The sequence below is a fragment of the Crinia signifera genome, chromosome 3 (genome assembly GCF_055691185.1).
Source record: "Crinia signifera chromosome 3, ASM5569118v1, whole genome shotgun sequence".
In the NCBI taxonomy this organism is placed as follows: Eukaryota; Metazoa; Chordata; class Amphibia; order Anura; family Myobatrachidae; genus Crinia; species Crinia signifera.
Genome location: NC_139219.1, coordinates 331,385,140 through 331,407,986, shown reverse-complemented (window position 1 = coordinate 331,407,986; position 22,847 = coordinate 331,385,140). Strand labels below are relative to the sequence as shown.

Genomic DNA, 22,847 nt, shown 5'->3' with positions numbered 1-22,847 from the left:
TATATCCCTTGGGTAATTCTTGCGTATCAAGTTTTTACCTTCAAACCTTGCAACATACAGTATCAGTGGACGTGGAAATATCCTTCTGAAGGTAATCCATCAAGAACAGGATTTGATTACCTACTAGCTGATGTGCCCGGTTTCAGCTGGATGTAATATTTTAGCACTTTTCATCCCCTTGGGAATTTGACGCCAAATAACTGTCACAGTTTCCCGGCCATCTGAAAGGTCTCACTGTTTTCCAGACCACCTAGCAGGTCACATGTTTACAGGCATAGCTTACCAACTGTCACAATTTCCAGAGCACAATGGTGATGTATTATGAATGGCTGGCGTCTCTTTTGCCACATAATTTCTGGAACTGACGCAACATATTACAACAACAATATAATTCTGAAAATCCACAGACCATGAGTTATAATCTGGTATATGATGTACCCTGCTAAGGGTTCATAGATTAAAAGTCACTCGTAATAGTCGTCCTTCTGTTGTTAAAATATATATATATATATATATATATATATATTTATATATATTGTACCTAATTAAGCTTTGAGTCACAGAATGGCAAAGGCATATTAATAAGAGATTGCTAACATGGCATTTGGGAACCAGAGTATAGTCAAAGAGTTCATTCTTCTGGGACTCTCAGACAATCCAGATATGCAAGTCCCCTTGTTCCTGTTGTTCTTGATGATATATATGTCCACTTTCGCTGGGAATATCCTGCTCATCACGGCTGTGTGAGTGGACAACCGCCTGCACACCCCAATGTATTTATTCCTCAGCAATCTGTCCTTCCTGGACATCTGCTACACATCAATCATTGTACCCAAGATGTTGGTGAACATCGCTATCTCTTCCAAAAGTATTACATTTGCCGGCTGCTTCCTCCAGGTTTATTTTTACCTGTTCTTGGGTGAAACCGAGTGCATCCTTCTGGCTTTCATGGCCTATGATCGGTATGTTGCTATCTGTAATCCTTTGCGTTATAATGTGATTATGGACACCGCGTCCTGTATCAGGATGATCAGTGTGTGCTGGGTGACTGGCACCGTTGTATCCTCAGTAGATATATATTTTATAAGTCAGTTAAGGTTTTGTGGACAAATCACAATCAACCACTTCTTCTGTGAAGCCCCATCACTGCTCCAACTGTCCTGCGGTGATATCACAGTGAACAACATTGTATCTCTGGTCGGTGGGACCTTGTTGCTTCTTATTCCCCTAATTCTTATTCTTTTTTCTTACACACAAATTTTCCTTGTGGTAGTGAGAATCCCCTCCAGGAGATACAAAGCCTTCTCCACGTGTGTTTCCCACCTCATTGTGGTGATCATCTTCTATGGGACAGTTATGTTCATGTACCTGAGACCAAGGTATACAGCTACAGAATTTACTGACAAAATAGGGTCAGTGTTCTATACGACTGTTACCCCAATGCTAAACCCTCTTATCTACATCCTGCGAAATAAAGATGTTCAAAGAGCTCTTGGACTATTGAGAAGGTCTACACCCATCCTGTAATAAAGTTTATATATTTCCATTGGTTTCTTCTTCAACCATGGTTTCAAAAATAAGTTTGGGTTGTATCAGACATTTTAGTGCTCTGGACAGTCTCAATACAGGTTATCCCTTATCTAAAATGCTTGGGACGACAAGCTTTTTGAATAAGGGATTTTTTCGGATTTTGGAAAAAAAATTAATGCTCGCCTGGTCCCCTGGTAGTGCTTCAATGGGCCCCAGACATCCAGAGTGGCCCCCGGTGTCCACAGCAGCCTTCAGTATCCTCTTAAGCGGCATCTCCGGTCCCGGGGTGCAATACACTGGTGCACCGGGAACGTCACCGGAGTGCCTGCGCAATGCACCCCTGGGACCATAGATGCTGATGAAGGGGATCCCGGAGCCTGCCGTTGACATCAGGGGATGAGGTACTGTAACTATGAAAAAAAGGATCTGGGGAAAAAAAAAATCTGAAAAACCACAGTTTTCAGAATATTTAGATTTTTTTGGAATACACGGATAAGGGAGATCCAACCTGTATTACCTCATACTTTATATCATGTGCTAACTTTATTTATTTAACCGTATACAAGAAAAAAAAACTTAATAAATACTCTGGCTACCTACTTTATTTATTTCTCTCATTATTTATCTAAAATTTATAAAATTGTGAAATAGCTAATTTGTATGAGGAATCTGGAAAGTGACAAAATAATTTTTGATGGTAAATCAACGGAGTTTGCAGAAACAAAATCCAATCATGTGATTTGAAGTAAATAAATTTAGAACATATTTAGAACATATTTAATCTATTTTGAAGAAGACTACAGAAAAATAGGAAATATAATGAAGATGCTTAGTGAAATAAACCATACATATAAGTTGTTACAAGACAGCAAAACATTGGATGCTGTTATTGTACAGGGGAGATCCAGCAACATCCGCAATTATGTTTATAAAGTTTAAAAAAAATTTTTACATTTTGTTAAGTTTCAAGAATATAAGCGTAAAATATTGTTAATATGTTAACTTTGCTGTTCTGTTCGGGTCTAAAAATAAATTCATTTTTGTGTCAGTTTTTTATTTGTATAATTAGGATTTCCAAATGTTATGACTTTATTTTGTTGGCAAACAGTTAAGATATAAAAAAAAAGAAATCTTTTTTTTTTTTTTTTATTCAAGTTATGAGTAGTTAGTGTTTAGGTCAATATGACCAGATGTGTATATTATATTACTGAGTAACTGTAAATGTTTTGAAACACATTACTTAAACAAAAAAATGATAAAAATTATTAATACAGTGTTAATTCATTGGTTTACATTTGGATTATGTTATCTTTTATTTACTTTTTCTCACATAAAGACAATAACATATGCAAACGGAAAACAAACCAATATCCACTGATAATATTTTATAAAATCACTGATATCAGTGCATACAATGCCTTTGACCTAAGGACTTCCATAAAAACCAACTGGAACAATAAGAAACCTACACAAAGGAGAATATTTTTGGAAGAGCCGGGAAAAAAACATCAAGCTCCACATTTCCTCAAGACAATATATACCACCGGCAGTAGAGTAATGTACAATTGTGAAGAACATACAATCAACTACTCATGATCCTCAACCAGGAACTTCTGCAGTTTATGTTTTAGAGCGATCAAACATGCCAGATGCTAATTTTGTCCATCCAAAAATGATAATAAAGCAAACATGATGTGCAGCAAGCGCAATAAACATGTTTGTAAATCCCATGTAATATTTTATTGCCCAAATTGTGCAAAGCAGTAAATACCTATTGTCACGATTCGATCAGGTGATGGATGGAATAAAGCATGCCTCCTGTTATTATTAGGGGTGAGATCAATGTATTTCTGGTATTGTTTGTAAAATCATGTCTGCTATTATTATGTGTGAGATCAGGGCATGTCATGTAGTATGTGTGTAAATTAATGTGACCACTGCAAAGTGTAAGCACTGTGGACATTCCCTCAGAATGACCATCTGTAGAATTCCCCGAAGGTAGGATGTCAGATAAGATCTGAGACCCCTCATAAACCAGATCGGGGGTTAGACAAACTACTTCAAAGCAGTGGACCAATTCTTCAATCATCCAGGGACATTCCCTAGTGACCAGCAAGGAAATGGTCAAAATCCCAAGGGTGGGAGGGATGAGGGAGCCTGCAGGTATATCTGCTTCTTTTGTCCATATAGCAAGTGTTACTTCTTGGGGGAACAGCAAGCTACTGTAGCTGGAAGCGACCAGAGAATTCATGTGGAAACCACCCACTACAGAATGAGTACTTGGGTGTAAGATACAGTTCTGTCCTTTTTCCCTTTTATTTTATTGGAGTTGTATTATTCTGTGTACATTTAAAATCATTGTAATATCTTGTAACCATTTTTATCACTAAAGCTTTGTAGTATTTCTAGGAATAAATAATACATATTCCCAGTTCTGATTTTGTGTTCTTAGGACCCTTTACGCCAGAAGAGAATGCTACAACGTTACCATTTTATACTGTATTGTGTGGTCAGGTGCGAGCAAGGCGTACCTTGCGCAATTTTGAAAGCGCTAAATCAGGCTTTGCTGGTGGCAGTGTACCTCATAGAGGGGACCCGTGTGTCCAAAGGGAACCCCAGTCATGGCCGGAGCTGCTCAGATTGACGTATCGGAAGAGGCGATCGGTGGGACCGTGACATTTATGTAAAACAGCTTTACAAAAATGTTTGTAACTTTTGTTTGTTTTGGTTTGTTCATCTGAATGTATGTATTCTCTATTAAAAGTTTGGGGAATATCCCTTGTTTTACAATGAATGAAAAATGTAGTTTTATGATACGGCTCATATTGACCCGAACAGTACATGAGTATACTAGAGTAGAACAGCAGGTTAAAAAAAAAAAGGTATCACCAAGTGTGGCTGCAATTTTTATCCTATCCAAATCATATCTCGACCTATGTGATGCCTATCCTGTGTACATATGAAAAAAATTATGTTCAGCCTAAACTTCCCGTCACCCTAAACGTTTTACTTAATTTTTTTTATTATTGGTGCATTCAAAATAAGACAGTAACTCAAATAACAAAGTGATAATACTGTACATACAGTATAACATCAATAAGTGTAATCTGTAAACAAGGGTTGTGGTATAAAAGGACAACAGTAAGAAGATCGGCATTTCTGGGTGGACCCCTAAATCTAAATTGCAGTGTAACAATAAAGCAGCCAGTATATACCCTGCACAGAAACAAAATAACTCACCCAAATATAACTGTCTCTGCACATGTTACATCTGCCCCACTTCAGTAGGGAACTGGACTTAGGGAAATCTGTTGATGTAATACTGTTTGATTTCGCTAAAGCTTTTGACACAGTGCCACATAAAAGGTTATTAACAAAACTAGGTAATTTAGCGTTAGGAGATAACATTTGTAATTGGATTAAAAACTGGTTGCATAATCGGGGACAGAGAGTGGTGGTAAATGGCACATATTCCAGCTGGGGTAAGGTCCAAAGTGGAGTCCCGCAAGGTCCAATATTGGGACCCACCTTGTTTAATATATTCATTAATGATATTGGAAGTGACATAGTGAGTAAAATTGTGGGCGACATGAAATTGAGTAAGGAAATTAACTCAGGAGAGGATGTGGAAAAATTACAAAGTAACTAAATTAAACTGGAAAGGTGCAAAATGCAGTCCAATGTTGATAAATGTAAAGTATTTCATTATGGGAACTAAAATGAACAAGATACTTATTTATTTATTTATTTACGGTTTCTTATATAGCGCAGCAGATTCCATTACAGCGTCTTATATAGCGCAGCAGATTCCGTTACAGTGTCTTATATAGCGCAGCTGATTCTGTTACAGTGTCTTATATAGCGCAGCAGATTTCGTTACAGTGTCTTATATAGCGCAGCAGATTCCGTTACAGTGTCTTATATAGCGCAGCAGATTCCGTTACAGTGTCTTATATAGCGCAGCAGCTTCCGTTACAGCGTCTTATATAGCGCAGCAGATTCTGTTACAGCATCTTATATAGTGCAGCAGATTCCGTGAGAGTGTCTTATATAGCGCAGCAGATTCCTTGAGAGTGTCTTATATAGTACAGCAGATTCTGTTACAGTGTCTTATATAGCGCAGCAGATTCTGTTACAGCGTCTTATTTAGCGCAGCAGATTCTATTACAGTGTCTTATATAGCGCAGCAGATTCCGTTACAGCGTCTTATATAGCGCAGCAGATTCCGTTACAGTGTCTTATATAGCGCAGCAGATTCCGTTACAGCGTCTTATATAGCGCAGCAGATTCTGTTACAGTGTCTTATATAGCGCAGCAGATTCCGTTACAGCGCCTTATATAGAGCAGCAGATTCCGTTACAGTGTCTTATATAGCGCAGCAGATTCCGTTACAGCGTCTTATATAGCGCAGCAGATTCTGTTACAGTGTCTTATATAGCGCAGCAGATTCTGTTACAGTGTCTTATATAGCGCAGCAGATTCTGTTATAGTGTCTTATATAGCGCAGCAGATTCCGTTACAGTGTCTTATATAGCGTAGCAGATTCCGTTACAGTGTCTTATATAGCGCAGCAGATTTTGTTACAGCGTCTTATATAGCGCAGCAGATTCCATTACAGCGTCTTATATAGCGCAGCAGATTCCGTTACAGTGTCTTATATAGCGCAGCAGATTCCGTTACAGTGTCTTGTATAGCGCAGCAGATTCCCTTACAGTGTCTTATATAGCGCAGCAGATTCCGTTACAGTGTCTTATATAGCGCAGCAGATTCCGTTACAGTGTCTTATATAGAGCAGCATATTACGTTACAGCGTCTTATATAGCGCAGCAGATTCCATTACAGCGTCTTATATAGTGCAGCAGATTCAGTTACAGTGTCTTATATAGCGCAGCAGATTCCGTTACAGTGTCTAATATAGCGCAGCAGATTCCTTTACAGCGTCTTATATAGCGCAGCAGATTCCGTTACAGTGTCTTATAAAGCGCAGCAGATTCCGTACAGTCTTATATAGCGCAGCAGATTCCTTTACAGCGTCTTATATAGCGCAGCAGATTCCTTTACAGCGTCTTATATAGCGCAGCAGATTCCATTACAGTGTCTTATATAGCGCAGCAGATTCCGTTACAGTGTCTTATATAGCGCAGCAGATGCCGTTACAGTGTCTTATATAGCGCAGCTGATTCTGTTACAGTGTCTTATATAGCGCAGCTGATTCTGTTACAGTGTCTTATATAGCGCAGCAGATTCCGTTACAGTGTCTTATATAGCGCAGCAGATTCCGTTACAGTGTCTTATATAGCGCAGCAGATTCCGTTACAGCGTCTTATATAGCGCAGCAGATTCGGTTACAGCGTCTTATATAGCGCAGCAGATTCTGTTACAGCATCTTATATAGCGCAGCAGATTCCGTGAGAGTGTCTTATATAGCGCAGCAGATTCCGTGAGAGTGTCTTATATAGTACAGCAGATTCTGTTACAGTGTCTTATATAGCGCAGCAGATTCTGTTACAGCGTCTTATTTAGCGCAGCAGATTCCATTACAGTGTCTTATATAGCGCAGCAGATTCCGTTACAGCGTCTTATATAGCGCAGCAGATTCCGTTACAGTGTCTTATATAGCGCAGCAGATTCCGTTACAGCGTCTTATATAGCGCAGCAGATTCTGTTACAGTGTCTTATATAGCGCAGCAGATTCCGTTACAGCGCCTTATATAGAGCAGCAGATTCCGTTACAGTGTCTTATATAGCGCAGCAGATTCCGTTACAGCGTCTTATATAGCGCAGCAGATTCTGTTACAGTGTCTTATATAGCGCAGCAGATTCTGTTACAGTGTCTTATATAGCGCAGCAGATTCTGTTATAGTGTCTTATATAGCGCAGCAGATTCCGTTACAGTGTCTTATATAGCGTAGCAGATTCCGTTACAGTGTCTTATATAGCGCAGCAGATTTTGTTACAGCGTCTTATGTAGCGCAGCAGATTCCATTACAGCGTCTTATATAGCGCAGCAGATTCCGTTACAGTGTCTTGTATAGCGCAGCAGATTCCGTTACAGTGTCTTGTATAGCGCAGCAGATTCCCTTACAGTGTCTTATATAGCGCAGCAGATTCCGTTACAGTGTCTTATATAGCGCAGCAGATTCCGTTACAGTGTCTTATATAGAGCAGCATATTACGTTACAGCGTCTTATATAGCGCAGCAGATTCCATTACAGCGTCTTATATAGTGCAGCAGATTCAGTTACAGTGTCTTATATAGCGCAGCAGATTCCGTTACAGTGTCTAATATAGCGCAGCAGATTCCTTTACAGCGTCTTATATAGCGCAGCAGATTCCGTTACAGTGTCTTATAAAGCGCAGCAGATTCCGTACAGTCTTATATAGCGCAGCAGATTCCTTTACAGCGTTTTATATAGCGCAGCAGATTCCTTTACAGCGTCTTATATAGCGCAGCAGATTCCATTACAGTGTCTTATATAGCGCAGCAGATTCCGTTACAGTGTCTTATATAGCGCAGCAGATGCCGTTACAGTGTCTTATATAGCGCAGCTGATTCTGTTACAGTGTCTTATATAGCGCAGCTGATTCTGTTACAGTGTCTTATATAGCGCAGCAGATTCCGTTACAGTGTCTTATATAGCGCAGCAGATTCCGTTACAGTGTCTTATATAGCGCAGCAGATTCCTTTACAGCGTCTTATATAGCGCAGCAGATTCCTTTACAGCGTCTTATATAGCGCAGCAGATTCCATTACAGTGTCTTATATAGCGCAGCAGATTCCGTTACAGTGTCTTATATAGCGCAGCAGATGCCGTTACAGTGTCTTATATAGCGCAGCTGATTCTGTTACAGTGTCTTATATAGCGCAGCTGATTCTGTTACAGTGTCTTATATAGCGCAGCAGATTCCGTTACAGTGTCTTATATAGCGCAGCAGATTCCGTTACAGTGTCTTATATAGCGCAGCAGATTCCGTTACAGCGTCTTATATAGCGCAGCAGATTCGGTTACAGCGTCTTATATAGCGCAGCAGATTCTGTTACAGCATCTTATATAGCGCAGCAGATTCCGTGAGAGTGTCTTATATAGCGCAGCAGATTCCGTGAGAGTGTCTTATATAGTACAGCAGATTCTGTTACAGTGTCTTATATAGCGCAGCAGATTCTGTTACAGCGTCTTATTTAGCGCAGCAGATTCCATTACAGTGTCTTATATAGCGCAGCAGATTCCGTTACAGCGTCTTATATAGCGCAGCAGATTCCGTTACAGTGTCTTATATAGCGCAGCAGATTCCGTTACAGCGTCTTATATAGCGCAGCAGATTCTGTTACAGTGTCTTATATAGCGCAGCAGATTCCGTTACAGCGCCTTATATAGAGCAGCAGATTCCGTTACAGTGTCTTATATAGCGCAGCAGATTCCGTTACAGCGTCTTATATAGCGCAGCAGATTCTGTTACAGTGTCTTATATAGCGCAGCAGATTCTGTTACAGTGTCTTATATAGCGCAGCAGATTCTGTTATAGTGTCTTATATAGCGCAGCAGATTCCGTTACAGTGTCTTATATAGCGTAGCAGATTCCGTTACAGTGTCTTATATAGCGCAGCAGATTTTGTTACAGCGTCTTATGTAGCGCAGCAGATTCCATTACAGCGTCTTATATAGCGCAGCAGATTCCGTTACAGTGTCTTGTATAGCGCAGCAGATTCCGTTACAGTGTCTTGTATAGCGCAGCAGATTCCCTTACAGTGTCTTATATAGCGCAGCAGATTCCGTTACAGTGTCTTATATAGCGCAGCAGATTCCGTTACAGTGTCTTATATAGAGCAGCATATTACGTTACAGCGTCTTATATAGCGCAGCAGATTCCATTACAGCGTCTTATATAGTGCAGCAGATTCAGTTACAGTGTCTTATATAGCGCAGCAGATTCCGTTACAGTGTCTAATATAGCGCAGCAGATTCCTTTACAGCGTCTTATATAGCGCAGCAGATTCCGTTACAGTGTCTTATAAAGCGCAGCAGATTCCGTACAGTCTTATATAGCGCAGCAGATTCCTTTACAGCGTTTTATATAGCGCAGCAGATTCCTTTACAGCGTCTTATATAGCGCAGCAGATTCCATTACAGTGTCTTATATAGCGCAGCAGATTCCGTTACAGTGTCTTATATAGCGCAGCAGATTCCGTTACAGTGTCTTATATAACGCAGCAGATTCCGTTACAGCGTCTTATATAGCGCAGCAGATTCCGTTACAGCGTCTCATATAGCGCAGCAGATTTCGTTACAGTGTCTTATATAGCGCAGCAGATTCCGTTACAGTGTCTTATATAACGCAGCAGATTCCGTTACAGCGTCTTGTATAGCGCAGCAGATTCCGTTACAGTGTCTTATATAGCGCAGCAGATTCCGTTACAGCGTCTTATATAGCGCAGCAGATTCCGTTACAGCGTCTCATATAGCGCAGCAGATTCCGTTGCAGTTTCATATATAGCGCAGCAGATTCCGTTACAGCGTCTTATATAGCGCAGCAGATTCCGCTACAGTGTCTTATATAGCGCAGCAGATTCCATTACAGTGTCCATGCTTCTTTTATTAAAGCTTACATCTTTTATATAAAACATTTAAAACTTTATACATATATACATATTAATATAAATAAATAATATAAAAAAATAAACTTATGCAATTGCCAAAAGAGATAACTTAAAGAATAGCATGTCCGCTTATAACTTCAAACAAAACATTCCTAAATATACTATAAATCTCAGTATAAATGATAACGATTCACTTCGTCTTATGTCAATATATTTCATTCAAGAAATTTGAGTCCATTCATTCACATTTATTCCTCATTCTTTCCCATACACCCCAGGCAGTCTGTCTTTCATGCCTCTAGATTATCTACACCATACAATCTTTATTTATTCACCCATTTTCTTCACAGTTATTCTACATTTATTCCTACTCATTCATACCACCCAACCACCACCAGCACCCTGTGTTTCTCTATATCCCATAAATTTCACAAACATAGCCAAAACCCACAAGACACTTCATCCAAACCACTTACTCCCCCCTTCCATTTACTCCACCAACATAAATAAGGTAAAGAAGTTTTATGCAAGCAAGTTGTATGTAAAAACTTTCCTTTTGAAAATGAAAAATTCCTACTACTAGTGTTAGAAAAGTGGAAAGATCCCAGAGGGTCCAGGATCAGTTTGGATACCGCCTACTAAGGAGGTTTCAGTTGACCCCACAGACGAGACCAACTGACGGCATCCAGCTTTTCCTTTTCCCTATCCATCACCACCCTCACATCTTGTAAGATAAAACCCACCACCGTCCTAAGAGGAAGGATTTTCTTTCTTAGTCCGATATGACACCGTGCATTCCACGTGTGGTATCTGACCACTAAGCTAACTATATAAATAGTGCATAAATCAAACCCTTTATACCCTTTGAATGCTCCATAGGCCCATTCCGGGTAACTGAGCCCCGAAAGGCAAGGGATACCTAGGGAGGTCGACACTGCTCTATAAACCTCAATATTAAAGGGACACTCAAGAATGAAGTGGTCTACCGTCTCCTCCACTCCCAGACACTCCTCCCGTGGACAACCACGATCATCGGCACTTCTAAATTTAAGGTTCCCCCTAACATAGAGTTTCCCTAGGAACGAAAGCCAGGCAATGTCTCTAAACTTCAGAGGGATCCGCTGGTCATTGAGCAACTTCAACCCTGCTAAACAGACGGTGCCTGGGCAGTCCTTCAGAGCCAGTGGGGCCAGGAAGTAGATCTGCAAGACCCTCTTCCCCAACTCCTTCCTTGAGAGATCCCTTACATCTCCCACCGCCAAGCCCCACTTGGAAATCATTCTGATGGCAAGAATCACGTAGATCGGGAGGTACTCTCGCCCAGACCAGGGTTTCTTCAAGCGACCACCATCTATCCAAGCCTTACAGTAGGGATCCCACCATTTCATGAAACCCTGTACCCATCGAGGGGGGTCCTCCAAGAAGATGCTACCAATGTTCAGCTTTAGAAAAGCTGTTGTAAAGAAGACCACAGGGTTAACCATGTCCTGGCCACCCTCTGCCCTCGACCTGTACACGATACCCCTCTTGACCATGTTCATTCTGTTTCCCCAAAACATTTGAAAAAACAAGGAACATAACCTAGACCACATCGATTGAGGCAAGCAACAGACATAGCTGACATACAAAAACATAGGTACCAAATAGGTTTTGCATATATCAACCCTTTCCCTCATAGACAACTTTTGTCTCTTCCATAGGCTCACTTTCTTGGTTGCATCCTCAAGCTTCCTCTCCCAGTTTGCAGAGGCATAATCGCCATGGTCGAATTGGATGCCAAGAACTTTTATGGTGTCATTGGCCTCTGGGAAAGTGTCCGGGAGAGGAAATTCTTCCCCTCCCTCCCCCATCCAGAAAACTTCACTCTTGTCTTTGTTCACTTTTGAACCGGAAGCCTCAGAATAAATCTGGACCAGTTGGTCGATGACACTTGCCTCTGCCATTGATGACAGAACAATGGTGACATCATCCGCATAGGCTGTCACCTTCAATGTGAAATCTGGAGCCAGCTGCAATCCCTCCAATATGCTGTTTTCAATCCTCCTAATAAAAGGATCAATTGCAAACACATAGAGGAGAGAGCTCAGGGGGCATCCCTGACGTACTCCCGAGTCCACGTCAAAGGCGGGCCCTACCCAACCATTGACAAGAGGGAAGCTCTCGGCCTTCTTATACAAAATTTCTAGCCAATTTACCATTTTCCCTGGGAAGCCATACCTTTCCAGTAAAGCCCAGAGGTACTTGTGATTGACACGGTCAAAGGCCTTGGATTGGTCCAATGCCAGCAGATATTTCCCAATCTTTCCAGCCCTGCACCGTTCCACGGCTTCCCGGACACCAAGAACTGCACTAAAAGTGCTTCGCCCTTTCACGGTGCAGTGCTGGAAGGGGGAAAGGAGCTTCCTTGAGAACTCCATTATTCTGTTGAAGAAAACTTTTGCCAAAATCTTTCTATCTGTATTGAGAAGGGCTATGGGGCGCCAGTTCTCAATACGAGTTCGGTCTTTGCTTTTAAACAACAAAATAAGTGCCGACCGCCTCATGGAAGGAGTGAGTTCACCCTCCTCCAAACAGGTGTTGAAAACCTCTGTGAGACGGGGAGCTATGACATCAGATAATTCCTTATAGAATTCCGATGTTAGACCATCAGGTCCGGGTGACTTCTTTGATGACAAGCCATCAATCGCTTCCCTAACTTCCTCTACACTTATTTTGTTGCTCAAACAATCAAGAGAGGTACCTGGATCGACCAGACCTGGGGTTTCCCTCAGGAAAGTTTCCATCCTCTCTCTGGTCAGTGATTTCTCAGACAAAAGGTCAGAGTAAAAATCCTTAACGACTTTTAGGATGCCTTCCTTCCCTTCTTGAAGCACACCCTGTCCATCGTAAAGGCCTCTGATCTCTTTAACCTCAGTTCTCTTCCCACAATCCTGGTAGGGGTCCGGTGAGTGGTAAGTACCGTAATCCCTTTCCAAGATCAAAGAAGCCAACCGATCATACTGATACTCTCTCATCTGAGACTTCACTCTGGAGATTTCCCCACCATCTCCATTCTCAGAGATCAAGAAATCTAGTTCCCTTTTTAAGGCAAGGTAGGTATTGTTCTTTATCAAGTTTCTCTTTCTTACCAGCCTTTTGAAGAAACCCTGGACTTTCTTTTTCAATACCTCCCACCACTCAGATCTACTCCATCCAGCCTCCAACAGCGATTCATGATCCGACAGAAGATCTCGAAGAGACTGCATCACGCTCGCGTCCTTCAGGAGCTCAGCATTCAACCTCCAGAGGCCTCTTCCTTTCTGAATGGTCTCAGAAGCATTCAAAGAGAAAGAAAAAAAACAGTGATCAGAGAATTCTACTGGCTCTACCTTGGGGGGAAGAGTTTTGGAACCTCTTTTAACAAAAAACCTATCTATTCTAGACCTACGGCTACCACTAAAAAAAGTGTAACCCGTGAGGTCTGGGAAATGTTTAACATGGACATCCTCTAGACCAGCCTGCTGTACCATGCTAACTAAAAAATTTGCATCATAGCCCAGAGTCCCATTATTTTTGGACCCTCCTCTATCTTTCGGTCGGATGACGGTGTTAAAGTCACCCCCAAAAATGACTTGCTGGGCTGTGAATAGGAAAGGTTTTATCAACTTAAAAAGGCATTTCCTATCCCAAGGAGATTGGGGGCCATAGATGTTTATTAGCCTTAGGTCCTGCCCTCTAAGATTGATGTCCAAAACCATACATCTTCCTACTTCCAGTTCTATGAATCTATTTACGGTTACCTTGTCGGTAAAAATCACCGCCACTCCACTGTAGGGCTCGGCTGCAAGAGACCAGAAAGAGGGGCCTCTTGTCCACTCTCTTTTGGCTTTGTGAAGCACTTCCAGAGTTCTCGTTCTAGTCTCTTGAAGGAAAAGTATGTCAAAATCCTTGCCTTTTAAAAAATCATAGGCCATAAGCCGAGCCCTGTCTGATGATATAGAGGCCACATTTATAGTGGCACATTTGATGAGGTGGGGATCCATAAATAGATTTATAGTGGTATACATAATACCTATTTACCTTCACCTTTACCTTCACCATCCTTGCATTCCCCTTCACCCTCCACATTTGCAACCACATCCATATCCTCAGACAAACCATCATTATTCACTTCTGGGTCAGGTGGCTTCCCCTCTTTTTTAGTGTCTGGGTCATTCTCAGGAAGGACAAAGGACCCGGCTGGGTTGTCTCTTTGGATCTCTGCCCTTCCAAGAACGCCCTCTTCTGTATCCTCTGATTCCTTCTCAGCCACCCTCTTGTCAATTTTCTCTTTTGGTTCCTCACTCGCTCTCACTACGTCCGCCCCTTTTCTATGTTTTGTCATCACTTTTTCTCTCTGTTCAGTTTGTCTGTCTTTAATTTTTTGTTTTTTGTCTACTTTTCTGCTTCTCTTATTTTTATTTTCACCAGACTTGAAAGTTAGCCCTTCTTTTTCCCTGATAATTTCTCCTTCACCCAGCTCTCTCTCTGATTCTTCTTCACTCTCTGAAAATATTAAAAATCTGTTTGAGAGGTCAAGGTGACCAGGGATATTCTCTTTAGTCTGCTTTCCCTTCTTCCCTCTTCTCACTACCTGGAAATCTTCCTCCTTTTCTTCTACACCTTTGCACCATTGAATTTGGTTATCTTTCCCCACCACCACTTTTGAAAATGGGACTGTGACAGGGGTATGTTCACTTTGTTTTCCTATGGGTCTTTTAACAGAATTGGGACATCTGCTATATGGGTGGCCCTCCTCCCCACACAAATTGCATTTAACTTTATTGCACGTGCTAGATGTGTGCCCGGTCTCACCACACAAATTGCATTTTTGCTCGCCACATTCACTACTTGTGTGGCCCACCAAGCCACATCTAAAACACGTGCGGGGTTGACCGGGATAGAATATCTGAATTCTATCCCGGCCTATGTATGCGGCGGATGGAAGATGCACGGTCCTGCCCTCCTCCTGCGCCAATCTGACCAGGGCAGACCACGCACCTCCCCATACACCCAGGGTGTGACCCACTTTAACTAATTTGCTTTTGACTGTACACAGCCTACTTAGCCAAAATTCAATGTCATGTGCAGGAATTAGGTCATTCCGTACCAGTATTCTCAGTTTTACATACTCAGGCCTTGATGAGGATGCAACAACTGTAAAATCTGCAAATTTTTCCTCCCCTTTCCTCTCTTCCCACTCTTCAAAGACCTTATGCATTCTATGGAGTGAAAGAAAACTTAGGTCAAAGAAAGGAGACCTGTCTGGATGAATGCACGCAGAGAGGTCTCCAGCTGAGCAATCTAAGGAAAACACCATTTTCAAAAAATCAACCTGCGACGGTACAGGCCCTGTACCAACCCATTTAAATTGTAACAAATGCCTTCTGCCATATGAGTTCTTTTGTGCATTCTCTTGATTAGCATTATTATCTTTAGACCTTACGTCCCCACTTAATATTTTTGCATACGATATTGGGGTCTTAATCTTAGTCGACACAGACTCAGCTGACATGTCAGCAACTGACTTTTTCTCCACTTGGTCTGCAATAATTTTTAGAGCACTCTTAGCACCCACAGGCGCACCAATCTGACCAAACACAGTTTTAAAGATAGCTTTTTCCCTTGCAGTTAAATTGTCCACATTCAGTCTTTTTTGTCCTTGCGTAAGTAGTTCTCCCGCCTTTGTTACTGCTGACACTTTTCCACTTACACCATTCTCATGCCCTAAGCAAACATTATCAGCATTTACTTTTGCAAAAGAAACAGGCTTCTCAATGATTTGGACATTACTTGGTCCAGCCTTTTGACTGTCCATAACACAGTCTTTAAATTTATTGGAGGTAGTCGCAACCACAGTCTTTGGTATCTCCCTTCGGTCCTGAACAGCGCTATCAGCAGCCGCTGCTTTTCCCCCCGCTGTTAGGACCTCACAGGGCGACGGCAGTACTTCTGACATTACATGCGCCTTAGATCTCAAGACCTCTGGTGTCCCCAGGAAGGCAGCGTCTCTCTCGGTCTCACACATAACGATTTCCATACTCACCACCTCCTGGGGGTCCTCCGATCTGGGCTGGATGGTAGATTCTTCCTCCATCCTCTCCATCTGCATCATGCTCTGCTGTCTTTCTCCCTCTGGATTGGATTGGCAGTTTTTTTCATACACAAATGGCAATCTGTCAATCTGCACTCTGGCCTCTGTTTCCATGAGGCTGTTTTCTTCCACTCTCTGTGCAGGATCAGCCTGGAGCAGTACCCCTCCCCCATGGATGATGTCATCACTGCCTTCTGCTGCTGCAGGTGAAACCTGCATCACCTGGACTGCCATTAACCCTTCTCCTGCTGGTAAGGATTGACCTTTTTCCTTTTCTTCTTTCATTTTGATAGATATTTGATTTTTAACTTTGGAACAGGAGTTAGTGTGTAACATTATTCGATCTCTCCATTTCTGGCGCTCCCATATACGACAGGTATTTCTTTTCTTTTTTGCATGATATAACCTGCTGTGGATCCTTTTCGATTCAATGAGTAGCTCTTTTAGACCCATTTTGACAAAAGTCTCTGTTTCACTTTCCATCTCACTGGCATCTTCCTCTTCAGACACTATGAGGTCATCCTCCACCTCAGATGGTAGGTCTCCTTTGCTTTGTCCCCCCGCGGCCGCTATTTTGCCGCCGCCGACGTTTGCTCCCCCGCCGGGTTCTTCCATTATTTCCCCCCGCAGCTGGCTTGCTACTGGGGTACCTCCGGAATCATCCGGGGGGACATTCTCCATACCTTGCACATTTTCCTCTGAGGTTCCCGCTGCTGATGTACTAGCAGCAGGGATGTTTTTCCTCCTGGACGGGCACACAGCCCCACGTCTTCTGCCTTTCACCATGATATAGCAGGCCCTCCGGCACCAGGATCTGCCTGCACTCTACCCCCACAGAGGTCCCCTGGCTTGGGGAGGCCTGAGGGGGGAGCTCTCGCTGTGCACTGGGATTCTACCTTCTCAGGAGCTTCTGCAAAACACATCCACTCCCTTGAAAGTTACAGTGTCTTGTATAGCGCAGCAGATTCCGTTACAGTGTCTTATATAGCGCGGCAGATTCCGTTACAGTGTCTTATATAGCGCAGCAGATTCCGTTACAGTGTCTTATATAGCGCAGCAGCTTCCGTTACAGTGTCTTATATAGTGCAGCAGATTCCGTTACAGTGTCTTATATAGCGCAGCAGATTCCGTTACAGTTTCTTATATAACGCAGCAGATTCCGTTACAGTGTCTTATATAGCGCAGCAGATTCCGTTACAGTGTCTTATATAGCGCAGCAGATTCCGTTACAGTGTCTTATATAGCGCAGCAGATTCCGTTACAGTGTCTTATATAGCGCAGCAGATTCTGTTACAGTGTCTTATATAGAGCAGCATATTACGTTACAGCGTCTTATATAGCGCAGCAGATTCCATTACAGCGTCTTATATAGTGCAGCAGATTCAGTTACAGTGTCTTATATAGCGCAGCAGATTCCATTACAGTGTCTTATATAGCGCAGCAGATTCCGTTACAGCGTCTTATATAGCGCGGCAGATTCCGTTACAGTGTCTTATATAGCGCCCACCCTACTGCTTCTCTGTGCGACTCTGCAGCACGGCACGGTTATTTAAAATGACGAGCTGGGTCTGGCTCATGGCCCGGCAGCCAATCAAGCAGCTCTGATTGGCTCGCAAGTCACAAGCTGCTTGATTGGCTGCGGGGCCATGGGCTGGGGACATGAGCCAGGCCCGGCGTGTCATTTTAAATAGCCACGTGCAGAGTTGTGGGTGGGAAATGAATATACAAGATAGACAGCCAGGTTTACAGCGCTCTGCCCGGCTGTCTCTTTTATAGCAAAGCTGCAGGCAGGGACAGAAACAGCGGGGTAAGGTGACCGAGGCGGAACCGTTCCGCCTCCAATATGGAACTGACGGAACGCTGTTCCGCCAGGTTCTGGCTCACTTTAACCCCTGGAGCTAGTGATCTGTGCAGAAGAGAGACGCAGATCTTGTGCAGAGCGGAGTGGTGGAGATGGGAGATATTCTGTGATAAGTAAGGAGATATAAGCTGGTGCAGTATGGTTAATAGCTTTATATGTGAGTAGAAGTGTTTTATATTGAATACGGTAAGATACATGTAACCAATGGAGGGACTGGCAGAGCGGATCAGCAGACGATGAGCGTCTTGCAAGGAAGATCAGCCTAGCAGCAGCATTTAGTATGGATTGCAGTGGTGAGAGTCTGTTCTTGGGAGTTAGGAGACTATTGCTATAATCAATGCGGGATATAATGAGTGTATGGATAAGAGATTTAGTAGTGTCTTGTGTGAGATACGGTCGTATATTGGATATGTTTTTAGATGCATGGGTACTTGTGTATTATCACTGCGCCCACAATTTCCATCGCAGGGCATTGTACAATGAAAAATCGATTTTACCCGATTTTTAATTGTATGGCTTCTGACCGTGTTAAATGCCCCCCCAGACCTGATTTTTAATTGTATACCCACCCTCATGGCTCATAATTATGCAAAATGCCCCCCCCCCCCATTGTTAACGCCACCCCACTATCAACGCCAACCCGAAGCGTGGCACGCGAGGGGTGGCGGTATGCGTCCTACGACCTTTTCATACCACTATCCACGTCGGTGTGGAGTTGATTTTATAAAGTGTGGCGAGAGCAGCGAGCCAGCGAGCCCGAAGTGTGGCGAGCGCAGAAAGCCCCGCGTGGGGACGCGCATAACTTCACAGGTATACGCGTCCCCTCGTGGGGCTCGCTGTGCTCGCCACGCTTCGGCCTCGGTGGCTCGCTGCGCTTGCCACACTTTATAATATCAACTCCACGCTGACGTGGATAGGGGGGTATGAAAAGGTCGTAGGACGCGTACCGCCGCCCCTCGCGGGCTCGCTGCACTCGCCACGCTCCGGGATGGCGTTGATAGTGGGGTGGCATTAGCAATGGGGGGGCATTTCACATACTCATAACCCATCAGGGTGGGTATACAATTAAAAATCGGGTGTGGGGGGCCCATTTAACATGGAAATCAATGGAAAATCGAGTCCATCGCATCGCATGCCATTATAATGGCATGCGATGCAACGCGATATTAAAATTGTATACACAGCCCCGGGAAAAGGCTGAAATCTGGTCCATCGCATACCTTAATTAGTGGCATGCGATGCGATGGGCGCCGTGATAATACACAAGTACCGATGCATGTAACATGATTTGGAGACAAATTGAATGTGGGGAAGAAAGGACAGGTCAAAGTCGAGGATGGCCCCTAAGCAACGAGCTTGTGGGGTAGGATAGATTGTCAAGTTGTCAACAGCGATGGAGATATCAGGATGGTAACTGTTCTTAGTTGGCGGGAATTTAAGTAATTCTGGTTTGGAAATATTGAGTTTGAGTTGGCGAGAAGACATCCAAGATGAGATGGCAGAGAGACAATCAGAGACTCGGCCCAAATCCACTGGTGACAACTCTGGGGTTGATAGATAGATTTGAGTATCATCTGCATATAAGTGATACTGAAATCTGTAAGAGCTGATTAGTTTGCCCAGTGAGGAGGTATAGATATAGAAAAGCAGAGGATCTAAGACTGAGCCTTACTTATAGGCTAAATAGTTATTATAGGGAATTCTGCTGTAGAGAAGGACTTGGGGTCATCATAGATTGGGTAATAGTGCACACTGGTCAAGTGACGCAGCAAAAGCAAACCGGACACTGGCATGCATTAAAAGGGGTATGGATTCAAGGGATGCCAATGTGATAGTGCCTCTTTACAAGGCATTGGTGAGACCACACGTGGAATATTGTGTTCAGTTCTGGGCACCGCACCTTAGGAAGGACATAAAGGAATTGGAGCAGGTACAGAGAAGGGCGACTAAGCTAGTGAAATGTCTGGAATCACTAGAATACAAAGATAGGTTATACCAGGCTGAATATGTTCTCACTGCAGAAACGGAGGTTGAGAGGTGATAGGATTACCATGTACATATACAGGATTGGGAATCCTATGGAACTGGGAGATGATTGGTCACTAACAGGTATATACTTAGGGCATGTACTGAGGCTCGAGCAAAATAAATTCCGTACTGAATGAAGATGAGGATTCTTCACCATTAGAGCAGTGACAATCTGGAACTCATTGCCGGTGGGGGGTGGTTACAGCAACTACTGTTACTGAGTTTACATCAATACTGGATACAGCCACTAAGGGAATCCTATAGATATGACTTACTCACGTCAGTAGTTACAAGTCAGATAGGCAGAACTCTATAGACTAACATCTTTTTTGAGCCTTAATTTCTATCTTACTATGTTACCTTCAGTCCAGCATGGTTTTGTCCATTTTAAAAAAAAACATTGCCTTGCGATCAGGTCTGAGTCAGGCCCAGTGGCGTAACTATAGCACCGCAGCCCCCGCGGTCGCGGGGGGCGCTGTGCATATGGGGGTGCCGGGGGGGCTGCGGTGCTATAGTAATCCTCCTGCCCCCCATCCCCCGCATGCTTACCTGTCCGCGCGTCCCGGTTCCCCTCCTGGCTTCAATCAATGCTATGGAGACGGACCACGATAAAATGGCCGCCCCATAAAGCAGACTGTTCTCTGACGCACGGACAGGTAAGCATGTGGCAATGGGGGGAGGGGGCACGGGGGGGGGCGGACGGACGGGCGGGGAGGCGGGGGGCGCCCCAAACAAAGCTACGCCGCTGGTCAGGCTGTAATTCCCTCCCTTGTAAAAGCACCATTTCACACAGGAGACCAATAGGAGAGGGTCTGCTGCACCCTGAGGTGTCGTCATGTGTGACTTTTGGGAATTGAATAATTTCACACAAGCAGGAGATCAGAGGGAAAGTTCATACCAGGAGCACTGTGTTGTTTGTGTGTTCAGGCAATGTGTGTATGCAATGGAGCAACCGAACTGCAGCGTAGCGGGTCACATACATATGCACAATCTCGCTATCCATTGACTTTAATAGGGTCAACGGTGGGGGGCAAATGCATGCAGATAGTGCGATGTGGACACATGGTGGTACCACTACATGACACTGCTATACACAGCAAAGATGTAATGAGGCATATCTGTATATAATATTGTTATAATATCATGTGCCTCCAACAGAACAGGGCATGTGCGCCCCATTCTGTCAGAGGACTATGGCTGGCGGGGGAGGGCGCATGGCGATTCTATCACCAGGAGCCACTTTAATGAGAGCTACTTCATCCGTATCACTGATAATAGTGATCATTTCTAGAAGTAGTAGTGACCAGTTAACATTAGATCAATATAATAATCTCGTTTTGAAGAGAAATGGGCACCGGTACGTTATATTCCCCCATCTGCTCAGACCAGTATAAAAAAAACACAATTGTAAAAAAAAAAATACATAGTTAGAGGAACCTGTTTCAAGAAAGCAAAAACAGTTTGATTTTTGCACCAGATTTGTGTGTTGGGGACTTGTGATAATTTACATGAACAAAAGTCCTGGGCAGATGGAAGAGCAGAAGGTTCTTTTACTGTAAGTGCACAGTTATAGCTGAGGTCCTGATATCAGAGAACATTGCAGGATGACCACTCTTGTGTGTGCTGATGCACATACAGAAGAATACCTGTAGAGTGATGTACAGATAAGATTCTCCTTTGCCTGTGTCAGGACACCGTCCTGTAGTGTGACGTACGTTTCACCGTGGTGGATCTTGCCACATACCCAGCCTGCTGTTGGATCCAGAGTGCAGTGTTAAATACCAACATTCAGCCAATCATGTTGCATGCCTGAGTAACCAAGAGTTATTAGGAGGAGTGATTGACATCTACAGGAACGAATCAGTGCTTACAAGTGACACGGGAACTATGTTTTTTTAGATGACTTTCTGGTCTTGGAGGTGTAGTGGATTGGGGATTTACTCACATATGATCATACATCAATTTTTGTTGCTGTCCACAAATTAGAGAGTGTTTCATTTTACAGGCTTTGGAGCTTTGCCTGTTACCTGTTTAGTTCTGGACATTTTCAGGCTTTTCTCAGACATGCTCATACAGTACAGTGTGTATTTTCCGGATACCAACTTCAACCATTGAGATTACCTAAACCTGTAAACCATATAAAGCAGTGATATGGGGCAATATTATTTCTTTGAGGATTCAAAAACATCAGGACCATGATGACGAGTATCGTCCCTCGCTCTATTGACTGAGAACGGCCTACCAGACATATTTCTAACTGAAGTGCATCCTTTTATCATTACTAACAGGCCAATCAAACCTCAGAAAGCTTCCTATTGGCTGAAGCACAGACCAAAATAGGTTTCTAAGAATAGGTTCTATAGAAGTGGAAAATAGACAAGAAAGCTCCTGGCTACCATGACACAGAATTCCAAGTTGGAGAATTATTTTGTGGCTTTTGAAAAAGACCAATCCTGCAGAGCCGCCTTACATCCACTACCAACATTGCTGAGGTCTTCTATTATTAGTAACATAAGTGAACACAGTAATAGCAGCACTCTCCCCTTTATTTGAGACACTGGGGGGTATTCATATGTTGTTTTTTCCCCTTTTCATGCCTATTCTCCCTTTTATCACAACTATTATATGTCATGATATTAGTGTGATAATTCTTCTCTGTCTTTTAAAAGTTGACAGTTTTTGAACATTTTTTATTTTCATTGGTATTCCCATTCAAATGT

The 22,847-nt window shown here is 43.1% G+C and overlaps 1 pseudogene; it reads left to right on the top strand.

Moving 5' to 3' along the window:
- The first annotated feature begins 597 nt into the window (after window positions 1-597).
- LOC146063073 (olfactory receptor 2G3-like) lies at window positions 598-1,527 on the top strand (annotated as a pseudogene).
- The last annotated feature ends 21,320 nt before the right edge of the window (window positions 1,528-22,847 follow it).